The sequence below is a fragment of the Taudactylus pleione genome, unplaced genomic scaffold (assembly GCF_031769625.1).
Source record: "Taudactylus pleione unplaced genomic scaffold, aTauple2 ptg000116l, whole genome shotgun sequence".
In the NCBI taxonomy this organism is placed as follows: domain Eukaryota; kingdom Metazoa; phylum Chordata; class Amphibia; order Anura; family Myobatrachidae; genus Taudactylus; species Taudactylus pleione.
Window position 1 is genome coordinate 2,144,042 of NW_028284518.1, and position 12,882 is coordinate 2,156,923.

Below are 12,882 nucleotides of genomic sequence, written 5' to 3' on the forward strand. Positions count from 1 at the left end.
TGCCGTTCGCATGAGATAATTTAGGGACGCCCACAAAATGCCTCGCCACGCCTGTGTTTTCCCATCTCCACCCCCGTCACCGCCCAAAAACGGCCTGTTCTGTCAATCACATTTGACATGTCACTTCCTGTTCGCTATTCGACGAACGACTTAAAAAAAGCTTGCAATCAGCCGTACGCACATGCGCAGTGTAACACCGGCGCATGCGTGGTTTCACAACATCGGAACGCTACGAGCGTACTGCTGCTTACGAGCGGCTCTGAATGAGGGCCTAGGTCTCTTAAGCTTCGTTTTATGGAGCACCATCGAAACATAGTTAACAAATATTTAAAACATAGCATTTCTCGACATTTTAATGAAATGCATGGGGCCAAACCTGATTGTTTGAAACTGATTGGTCTGGAAACTATACCCCATAATGCCAGAGGCGGTCCAAGATTTCAAAAACTCTGCAAGCAAGAGGTACTGTGGATGTTTTGTTTTTTTTAATATTTTTTTCATTTTAAACCGAAGCAAGGAAATCATTGACATATACATTGTATACACGTAAAGAAAAGAATATACATATAATACAGAGTTCAGTTATATACTTGAAATCCATCGCTGTTTAGATTTTTTCCATTAATCTTAATCTCAGTATTACATGCTGTCACAAATTAATTCTTGTGAATTTTCTCTTTTCTTTTCTTACTAAACGTTTAGAAATATTTTATCAATCATTTCTATCATATATTCAACATACATTTGTATTTAAATAATTCTCAATAGAAAATATGAAAACATATAACATAGTAAATCTCCGTCTGGTGTTCGCCCACTGATCACGTCCATACTCTCTATTTGAGTGCACAATCTACCTTAACGCCAGTTAAATTAATGAGTCTCCTATCAATAGCTGTGACTCATACCATTGTGTTTTTTGCATACAGTTATAAATTTGCGTTTGCATTGTGTTTGACAAGGTGGGGATATAACTCTCCCAAGTTTCAAAAAAAGAAGATGCCTTCCTTTCTCTATTAAACATGGTCTCCACCCAATCCATTCTGAAAATAAATCGCAGTTTTTCTTTATACAATGTGAAGGTTATGGGAGTGGAGTGGATCCATTCCAGTAAGATAGTTTTTTTAGCTGCAGCACTTATTGCTATCAACAGTTTTCTGCTGCCTTGGGTAAGTCTCTGCCCCCTTGGGAAAATACCCAGTACCGCCCATTCTGGTGTGAAGGGTACGTACCGTATATACTCGAGTATAAGCCGAGTTTTTCAGCACAAAAAATGTGCTGAAAAAGTACCCCCTCGGCTTATACTCGAGTCAAGTGTAGCGCTGACCGGACGGAGTTCGGTCAGCGCTACACACTGCCAAACACACAGCCGCCGGAGCCGGCAGATGCGTGTTTGGTGTAATCAGCAGCCGCTGAGAGTCTGTCAGACTCTCAGCGGCTGCTGCTGCTCCCACTGCGGAAGCCATCTTCCGGCTCCCGCAGTGGGTGATGGGAGACACGTCGTCATGACGTCGTCTCTCCCATGCAAAGCGGCCGGAGGAGCGGACAGCGGCGGGACCAGGAGCGGGAGTTTCAGGTAAGTGATTTTTTTTTTTTATTCTTATCACGTCTCTCTCTACTGGGGGGGGGGACTACAGGGGGCACTTCCAGGGGCCGATTACTACAGGGGGCACTACCAGGGGGCGATTACTACAGGGGGCATTATCAGAGGGCAATTACTACAGGGGGCACTAAAAGGGGGGATTACCACTGGGGCAACTACCAGGGGGGGATTACTACAGGGGGCACTACCAGGGGGGTTTACTACAGGGGGGGATTACTACAGGGGGCACTAAAAGGGGGGATTACCACTGGGGGAACTACCAGTGGGGGATTACTACAGGGGGCACTACCAGGGGGGGATTACTACAGGGGGCACTAAAAGGGGGAGATTACCACTGGGGGTACTACCAGGGGAGGATTACTACAGGGGGCACTACCAGTGGGGGATTACTACAGGGGGCACTAAAAGGGGGTACTACCAGGGGGGGATTACTACTGGAGGCACTGAAAGGGGGGATTACCACTGGGGGCACTACCAGGAGGGATTACTACTGGGGTCACAACCAGGGGGAATTACTACTGGGGGCACTACCAGCTGCTGCCATTTCCCACACTAGGCTTATACTCGAGTCAATAAGTTTTCCAAGTTTTTTGGGGTAAAAGTAGGTACCTCGGCTTATATTCGGGTCGGCTTATACTTTAGTATATACGTTAGTTTACTAAGTGTTGTTCAGCGTCTTGTTTGACTTTTCTCCAAAAGCCCTGGACTACTGGACATTGCCATATGCAATAATATAAGTCTGCCTCTATTGTATCACATCTAGGACATGTATGAGTGTCTGACAGACCCATTCTGTATCTTCCATGGGGAGACAGATAAGTTCTATTGTAAATGTTTAAAAACAGCTCATTGTATGTACTAGCACTCAGCAGTGCACGCGATCTTGATAGCCCTCGCACCAGGTCTTTCATTGTGAGGGTTGGGAATTGAGCCAACCATTGTCGCACACCTTGGCTAACCAATGTATGATCCAATTCTTCGCCAAGAAATTTGTAATATATGGACATGGCCTTCTTGTTGGGATTCTGTCTACCTATTAATCTGTCTAATGGATTATTCCAATCAGAAGGTGAGAATACCCGCATTATTGATGTGATATAATGTTTTGCCTGGAAATATGCCAGGGCATATGCCCTTAAAGTCTCAAATTTTTCTGTTGCCTCTAGGAACGTCAGGGGTCTTTTCTCATTAAATTCCAACAAATTACCTATATTATGCACCCCTGCGGCCCTCCAAATTGTAAAGGGATATATTGCCTTTCCTTCTTGAAAATCCAAATTACGCAGTAATGGGAGATATATTGATTTGTATGCATTGAGTCGTTGTTTGTGACATAATATATGCCACAAACGTCTACTTGCATTGAGCAGAGGATTATCTTGGATTTCTATTGGTATTTCTTGATCATGTATGTGTAAAAAATATTTTAAATCCATAGAGGGAAGGAATTGTGACTCTATTGATGTATTAGCGTAAACCTCCCTATCATGCAGCCAATCTATCAATATCCTCAACAGTGATGAGTAATTGTAATCAAGAATATTTGGGAAGTTTATTCCTCCGTTTGCCTTAGGTTGACATAACTTCCTTAAACTTATCCGGGCCCTACCATTCTGCCATATAAAAGACCTAATTAGTTTATTAATAAGTTGAATGTCTTTTGATGTGAGTAAAATAGGTAGTGCCTGTAGTACATATAGAAGGCGAGGGAATGTCATCATTTTTATTAAAGTCGCTCTCCCCAAGTATGAGAGTGTTAAGTGTTGCCAACTCCGAAGCTCTTCTGTAATATTTCGAATAGTACGAGTGACATTTTTTTCATATAAAAGAGTGGGATTTTTTGGTATTTGAATACCTATATAATCCAAATGTGAAGAGGCCCAGGAAAATTAAAATGAGGAACCCCACAACGGGATGCGTAGGGTAGGATGTAATAACATCGCAGTGGATTTGTTTTCATTAATTTTAAGCCCCGAAATATCACCAAACTGTTCGATCTTGTGTATAATGTTCGTCAAGGTAAACTGGGAATCAGCAATGTATAACAGAATATCATCTGCGTAAACTGTGAGTTTGATATTATGTGTGCCTATCTTAATCCCACGAAATTCTGGCCACTGCTGAAGGATACGGAGAAGAGGGTCTATTGCAAGATTGAATAGTAGGGGTGAAAGTGGGCAGCCTTGAAGCGTACCTCGACCCAGTTAGTGTTCCTTCTAGCTCTGGCGGGAGGCAGGGCGCCGGAGCTAGAGAGGGCATGCTCGCGCGCGACCGAGAAGGGGGCGTGGTCATCGGAAAAGGGGGCATGTCTATAAGACGCGTCCCCTTTTCGTCACTCTTGGGGGCGTGCCCGGCACTTACGGACACGCCGGGCAGCCCCCAAGCCCTGCAGACATGGAGAATAGATGCCGGGCGCATGCGCCCGGCGTCTATTCTCCGGCAGTGACCGGGTCACCGCATGTTTCTCCACCCGCGGGACACTGCGTCCCGCGGGTGAGAACGGCTCCCGCAGGCTGTGAGGGCAGGGCGCTTTTTGCCCTCCTCCTGGAGGGCAGGGTGCTTTTTGCCCTCCAGAAGGAGGGCAGGGCGCCGCGCCCCGCTAAAACAGCCTAGCAGGAACGCTACCCAGTTTTATCGGTGGACCACATATTCCATTTATTAGCAATGCGGTAGTGGGTGAATTATACAAAAACTGGATCAGTCTGATAAAATCAGGGGTAAATTGTCTTCGAGAAAAAATTTCAAATAAGTGTGGCCAAAGGACCGTATCGAACGCCTTATGAGTGTCAAGGCTGAGAAGCATGTTTTGAGCGTTAGGTAGTTTGCTAGATGCAATAATAGCGGCTAAAGCAGCACGAATACCCTTCACTGAATGTCTGCCGGATAGGAATCCTAGTTGATGTTCGGTTAGCAGTGACGGTAAAATATTTTGTAAACGTGTGGCCATTATTTTTGTTAGGATTTTTAAATCTACATTCAATAAAGAGATGGGACGGTATGAACCTAATAAAAGAGGATATTTCTCTGGTTTGGGTAAAAGAATGGTATGTGAGTTATTAAAGAACGGAAGAGAAGGGTAATTATGGTGGATATGTCTGTAGAGATCCAATAATAATGGGGAGACATCTTCCTGGAGAATTTTATAATACTCCCCGGAGTAGCCATCCGGTCCGGGAGCTTTTTTTGCTGGCAATGCTTTTATAGTATCTCTGAGCTCTTGTTCAGTAATATCGGCGTCCAAAGCCTCTCTTTGATCATGTTGAAGCACAGGAAGGCGTGCCTCATCTAACAACAATTTTTGCTGTTCAGTATCAATGGTTTGCGAGGAGTAAAGGGTGGAATAGTATTCATTAAATAATGTAAGGATATTCTGTGAATCAGTGACAAGGGATTTAGTTGTGGGGTTAAGAATTGCTTTGATGTGATTTCTAGGTTTTCTTGATTTAGCCATATTAGCTAGAAAACGGCCTGCTTTATTCCCCCACCTATAATATTTGTGTTTAGAGATCTCTATGTTCTGTTTAGCCTGGGTGAGGAGAAAATCTTCCAGAAATTGTCTGGCTTGTTTATATTGGCTTAATTTATCTGGAGAGGGGTCTATGGTATAGTCATTAAATGCTTGATGCATTGTTGTGGTCAGGGAGTGTCTATTCGCTGACATGTCTCTTTTACGTTTGGCTATAGCTAATGATATGTCCTTGTAATACAACTTTTGATGTCTCCCACATTAGGCTAGGTTGTCCCAGTGCTCAATGTTGTCATCTACAAAATTAGACCACTTTGACTTTAAATATACTTTAAATTCCTCTGATGAAGTCATATTTACTGAAAAACGCCAAATATTATCTCGATATATATCACAGGGAAAGGTTAGATTTATTGATATTAAGGCGTGGTCTGAAATTACTATGTTGTCCAGATTTGCTTTTTCTAGTCTAGCCATCAAAACGTCCGACAGTAGGATATAATCTATTCGAGACAAGGAGCCATGTGCTGCTGATAAATGAGTATATGAATGATCTGTAGGGTTTAGCAGCCGCCAAGGATCTATCAAATTTAGTGTATTTAGTAGAGATGGGAGTATTTTCCATATAGCTGTATTTTGTCTAGGGGGTGGGGGGGCCTTTTCCATGTGTGGGTCCAGTATTATGTTATAGTCTCCACCCAGAATAAATGGATAGTTATCTCTTTGTTGTAATAATTTGGTTAAGTGGTTAAAAAAAGATTGGGAGCCTGAGTTTGGTGCATATATATTTACCAAAGTAAACTTAGAGTGTCTAATCTCAATGTCTAATATTATAAACCTCCCTTGTTTATCTATAATTTGGTTCAAGATATTATATGGTAAATCATATTTGAACAAAATTGCGACACCTCTGGATTTATTATGGTGACAGGCCGTGATGCATGTGCCTATCACTGTGGATGTTTAAATTGGGTTCCCTCTATCCGGAAGGTCTCAATGAAGCCTTAGAACTCAACTCTATTCTATGACTGGGACTGGTGATACAGTGTAGTTAGAGGAGTTTTATTTCTCCATATTATTTCTCCATTCTATTTTCATTTGTCTGCACAATTATTTTAATATCATATACGTATTCCCATTTTTTTGTTTTAATTATTTTAATTCATCATACCAATTTAGATAACTGTATATAGTTTATTTTATTAAATGTAATCAGTCTAATTTGTTAATTGTGGGTTTTAACAATTGAAGACTACAGCTCTTCGACAGGGAAAAATAGTCTTGGCAGACCTGACCACAAAAGGCTGGATCAGCCACCTATTCCCCATAACAAAGCAAGATGGCTCTATAAGACCAGTATTAAACGTTAAAGCTTTGAACCGATAAAAAAGTTTTGAATTGAAGGTATCTCAGACATTCCTTACCTCCTTACAAACGACTGATTCTGTATAAAGATAGACCTGAAAGAAGCTTTCCATTCCATATCAGTTCATCCGAATCACAGGCGTCTCCTCAGATTTTTTTGGAGAGACACCTTATTTCAATGGATAGTTATTGTGTTTGGCCTGTCTTTCGCCCCCTATACCTTTACATGGGTCATGAAAGCGATAGTATCCCATTTAGCCACCATCAGTGTGGGACCACCGGGCCTGGAGTCCCGCGTCCGGAGAGAGAGGGAGGCATGGGTGGCAGCAGCATTAGCATAAGGTAGTGAACCTGGCTGCCCGCAACTACAGTCACTTTGCGTGTGACTCAGAATCAGCCCCCATGTGTCTCGCCATCCTTATTCATATCACCTCCATTAGTTATGACTCCCTCTACTTTACCATACAAAATCCATTACAGCAAGGTGCTACTCCATTGATAAGCATTATGACTAACTGGTTATGCCCTTTGTGTATTGCAATGCCCACACGGTGTTCCAAACCATAAGTAATGAAATCTTGTAAGATATCATGGGTCGTTACATGATGGCCCCTCAACAACATTTTACATTTCTCTCCTTCCACCAGGTTCTTGTGTGCTTTAGTTTGCAGACATATCCATTCTGACCTGTTTGCAAGCCAAAATTATAGCCAGCCCTCCAGGTGCATATGGAGTGCAGATTTTAGAGTATTGTTGGTGTAAGAAGGTAAGGCATGTGTTCCATGGGTAAGGTCCAGCATGGGGTCTGAGATAAAATCCAGGCATGAGGGAGGTAAACTTGAATTTAATAAACTAGGCTAAAAAATACTAAACTAGACTAAGCTAGACTCCACTAGACTAAACTTGAATTAGTACACTAAATTGTTGTATGTTATGTTTAATGTAATTTTCCATTAGCTATAATGTTGGCTGCTTTTATTTATTTATTTATTTATTTAGCAAAAAAAGTCTATGGAGCATATCCAATTGGCCACAAGATTTTTGCAGATGACATTAACGTGCCTATTAAACCCATTTTTCGATTAATGCGGCTATGTGCGCTCCCGTTTCACACAGCATAAAATTAAAAAAAAACTTATGCTGTAATTTTGGCTGTTAATAGCAGTGTTAATTACGTAAAAAACTGGGGAAATCGGCCCATACCCTAAAAAATTGCAAATGAATATTGGATAACATTGATTTCTATTACTGGCCAAAAGCAAAATATTTGGCGTTCTTAAAAGGTTTCAAATGGCTGATTTTTCCATTTTGTAACAACAGTGAAAAAATGATAGAAAGCAAGTTTTTTACGAATAAATGCTCTAGTTAAATTAGGGCTGCATATAAATGCCTGCAGTGTGATTTTTGAGTAATTTCAAGCCACTTTAAAAAATGTATAAAAAATACTGTACCTGTAATTCCCATTTGCAATGGTAAAAACTCTGGACCTGATTCGGACCCGCTCGCTAGATGCGGCCGCTCACTCCCAGTGTATGGAAATTCAGCTAAGTGACGTCAAGGCAGGCGTTCGCACAGCAAGACATAAGCACGCCCACTATGTTTTGGCGAGCAATCACTTTTCTGTTTATAGATGCCCACCAGCCTGTCTTTAGCCGCCCATTTGCGTACGTCATCTCCAGAAAGTATATACAAGAATCGGAACATCGGGAACCATCAGATCTGACCGCAGTGCTTGCGGTTGACTGTACCCTACCGTAAGCACTGCGAGCAATTCAGTGTAAAAATCAACCAGGTGACGTGTACTATGACGCTGCCTGTTAATTATGCACACCCCAGAAACGGCATTGAAACACTCTGGCACGCCTGCATCCGCAACTCCACTCCCCCGTTACTATTGCCCTGCCCCTGTTACCACCCACAAACTGCCTCTCCTGTCACTCATTCCACTGGGCTGTCTTGGCAGGGCGAGCGAGCGCATTCCGATCGCTTGTACTAGTTTGCGCACGTGCACTGCGAACTACGCGCATGCGCACATTAGCGAAAATCGTCTGCAACGAGCGGTCACTTGCTAGTGAATCAGGCCCTCTGTCCCATCTATACAACAACCCCCATATACCTGTTCCACATCTTTAAACCCATTATTCCGCACTTTGCAGAATATCACCCCAAAAATTACATGTCATAATTAATCATTATGGGTTGGTATCCCAGGGGTTATGAACCAAGGGCTCGATTCAGACCCACTCGCTAGATGCGTACGCTCGCACCCAGAGTATGCAAATCTGGTACACACCCAGCAAGGCAGGCGATTGCATTGCAAGGCATAAGCACGCCCACTATGTCTTGGCGTGCGATCGCTTTGTGTATTTAGACGCCCACCAGCCTATCTTAAGACACCCACTTGCGCACGTCATCTCCAGGAAGTGTATGCAACCATCGGTACATCGGGTACCATCGGAAGTGAATGCAGTGCTTGAGGTTGACTATACCCTACAGCAAGCACTGCGATCACTTGAGTGTAAAAATCAGCCAGGTGATGTGTACAATGACGCTGCCTCTTAATTATGCACGCCTCTGAAACAGCGTTGAGACGCTCAGGCATGCCTGCATTCGCATCTCCACTCCCCTGTTATTACTGGCCAGCCCCTGTCACCACCCACAAACGGCTTCTCCTGTCACTCACTCTGCTGAGCAGTCTATGCGCAGCGAGCGAACGCTTCCTTATCTCTCGCACTGGTTTGCGCACACGCACTGACGCATGCGCAGAATGCAAAAATCAGCCAGCTACGAGCGAACGCATCCTAGCGAGTGGGTCTGAATCGAGCCCCAAGTCCCAACATTTTTCATTAAACTAGGGATTTTCCCTGACATTGCATCTGCTCTGGGGCTTCAAGAAAAAGGCTGTGTTAATCCTATTGAAAATTACAGCGGCTAGTTAAATACTAAAACATTGCGCTCGGCTGCGTTAACTCGCAGATTGGCTTAATGCAGCTAATTGGTTACACCCCCATGTATTTATGGTTCATAATGCATCTTTAGTGGTGATGATTAATCGATACTGCATGTGCGCATTTACAACTGTCAAGTTGAACATATTTGAAAATGGGCATTACAGTAATAGTGTTATGGTGCTGTATAACTATTTAACAACAGGAGCCAGAGGATAGACTAATGACAATTTATTACATAGCAACACACTAACAGGAATGGTAATGGAATTCCAAGCAACATAGTAACAGAAACTTGGGCCCTCATTCAGAGCCGTACGCTCTGAGCAGAGCGCACGCTCTGAATGAGGGCCGGGCTCCATTTTCATGGAGCGTCCTCCTGGACGCTCGTATAGCTGTGGGTCACCACCCACAGGCTATACGAGCGTGCTTTGTGATGGCCGCGATGGTCGAGACCATCGCGACCATCGAAATTGCGAGCCGGAGCCTGCGGTTGAGGTTTTCAACCGCAAGCTCCGGAGTGATTTTGGCTCTATCAGAGCCAAAATCACTCCCACTGACATCACTAGTGATGTCAGTGGGCCGGCTTCTGACGGGAGGCGTTCCCATGGGAACGCCCCCGTCAGGGAGGCACGCCCCCGGCACGCCCACCAAAGGGGGCGTGCTGTCAATCAACATTGACAGCACGCCCCCTTTGATCGGACACAACGAGCGAAGGACTTTCCTTCGCTCGTCGCGTCTGGCGCATGCGCACGACGGAGCTCCCTCCGTCGTGCGCATGCTCAGTCCATAACATCGACCCACTTGCGAGCGGACAGCCGCTCGCGAGTGGGTCTGAATCAGGCCCTTGGTTTGTAGCAATAAATCAGGTGACCATGCACAGTAGTAAATCAGCATCAAGCTGATAATAATCCTGGATAATTAGCACAGTAATAGAGCACAGGGTATCGGTTATATAAACTGAATCACAGAAACATAATAAATCTTTCAAGGTATAGGATGGCATAGTAAACGGAAGCTCACAGTTGTATACATGAATACTATGGCAGAATGGTATGCAATATGATAAGTCTGTGAAGCTATGCATCGGTAAACATACAACTGGCTTTAAAAAAAAGACGAGGGGTTTCACTAACCTGCACTAGGTTTGACCTGCCAGGGCTGGTGGAACCATAGAGGGGAGACCTGCACGATTGCATGCGTTTGCATCCGTGCGTTCTTTGCTGAATCAGACCCTGAGTCAGTACATCTGTAACTAAATGGGCAGACTATCTACCTAGTTCTAGAATTTGTCCTGCTCTTTGGTATGCTAGGAGGACAATAAATGTGTTTGTAGTATCTGCCCAAACCAAACAGCGCCCCTCACTATCAATTTCAGAGACTTAAGCTGGGTACACACCAGGACTGATCCGCCGTCCTATCTGACGATTGGTGAGTGTATACACACTTACCAATTATCGGGCCAATGTGTCGTAACTGACGTCATAACTGCGTGGGCATTGAGCTGTCAGTCACCGGCGGCCTCTGCAGCAAGTGTATGGGCGGGCAGCCCGTACACACAGCACGATGCACCAAAATATCTGCAGATATAATGGGCATCGGTTGTGCTGTACAGCTGACTCAATATGTCTGTGGACACCTTCGTTCACAGACATATCATCTGTACACAATGGCCGAACACAATATATTGGCTGTTCAATTGGACGGCCGATATATTACCCAGCGTATTCCCAGCATTTGGGCCTGATTATGATGTGCAATACTGTACAACTAAGATGCAAATGCAGCAGGAAGCGTCTCTGTAGGAAATAGACGTCTCCTTCATACATCAGCGTTCCAAGTGCTGCGTCTGCAGATGGAGAATCGCATAGCCATTGCGACAAGGTCCTTGGCCAGTCTGTGTAAGCCAATAGCTTTTTACTGATATTGTAATGCGTATAAGACACAAAATTGAAAAAAAATACGGTATGCTACTCATCTCTGAGCGTCTCAGTTGCGCGGTATGGCACATAGATGATAGGTGTACACATCTGTAGGTCAAAAGGTATATGCTGCAGAGCAACCAAGACTCCTACCTGGGAACCTCATACTTGATATATGCCTGTAAAGCAAGATACCAGCCATGTCATGGAGAGACACACTGCACAGGAAGACCACCCTATTAGAGAAGCAGAACTAGGAGACACTGCAATACAGCTTACTGTGTATGCCTGAACTTTAATCAGCATATGCACAGAGGACTTGTCACGCTTACGTTCTTGGGATCCTCAGCCAGAGGGCTTGTTGCCTGGGCCCTGGTGAAAGGAGATAGCAGGAGATGGGGAGCTTGTATATATGTCTTCCTCACCCACTAGCACCAGATGTTGACGAGACCTGACCAAAGGTGCGGAGTCTAATTTACCGGGAGGTGTTCGCCAGTGACCCCTCCAATTGGGATTTGGGTTTAGCTGCACCCGGCAAGCATGTCGCGGCCATTTGGTCAGGTATCCGGTATTAGTGGAAAGAAACAAAAACACAGGAAGATACAGGAGGTGTACTGGGACTCGGCGAGTATAGTACCTCAGGGAGCGTCACAGTCACAGATAGTAAACAGGTGTACTAGGATCCAGAAGCAGGTATCAGTTATAGGGGCACTGGGGATCCAGACGCAGATATCAGTTAAAGGTGCACTGGGGATCCAGATGCAGATATCAGTTATAGGTGCACTGGGGATCCAGATGCAGATATCAGTTATAGGTGCACTGGGGATCCAGGTGCAGATATCAGTTAAAGGTGCACTGGGGTTCCAGACGCAGATATCAGTAATAGATGCACAGGGGATCCAGACGCAGAAATCAGTTATTGGTGCACTGGGGATCCAGACGCAGATGCATGAAAAAACAGCTCTGGGGACCCGGACTCGTTCGTAAATGTTCTAGGGATCCAGACGCAGATAGAGTTCTAATCCAAAGCGCTGGTCTCCGGTACAGGGTGGTGTATAGAGTAGCCACAAGCAGAGAGAGACTTGAACAAAAGAAAATATTCACTCGAGAGGAGATATGACACACTTGGGACTTGGGACGTGGGTAACACTGGAAGACGCACTGGAGGATACTGCAAATAAACTCAGCACAGACCAACGTGGAGCCTGGAACGAAACCACAACGAAGCAACACTGAAGTAGCGAAGTTGTACAGGCAACTTCCTGTTACACGGAGCCTGGCTAAATATCCAACGGTAGCAATCCATTGGAGGACCACGTCAGCTGGCAGCTAACGACGCTACCACAGGACAAAGGTAGTCAGGTGATACAGACTGTCATGGCTGCGTCCATGACAGCAACCGCAGGAACCAAGTCACAGCGCAACCCAAGAACCTAGGAGTAATCCTCAGCACATTACTAGCAGCTGCCCCTGACGTCTGACCCGCCGGGGGATCAGGGGAAGCAAATCCCAGACCTGACAGGGCTTCAGGAAAGAAGGAAGCCAGCTGTGAAAGTGAATGGGACTTCGGATGTGTTT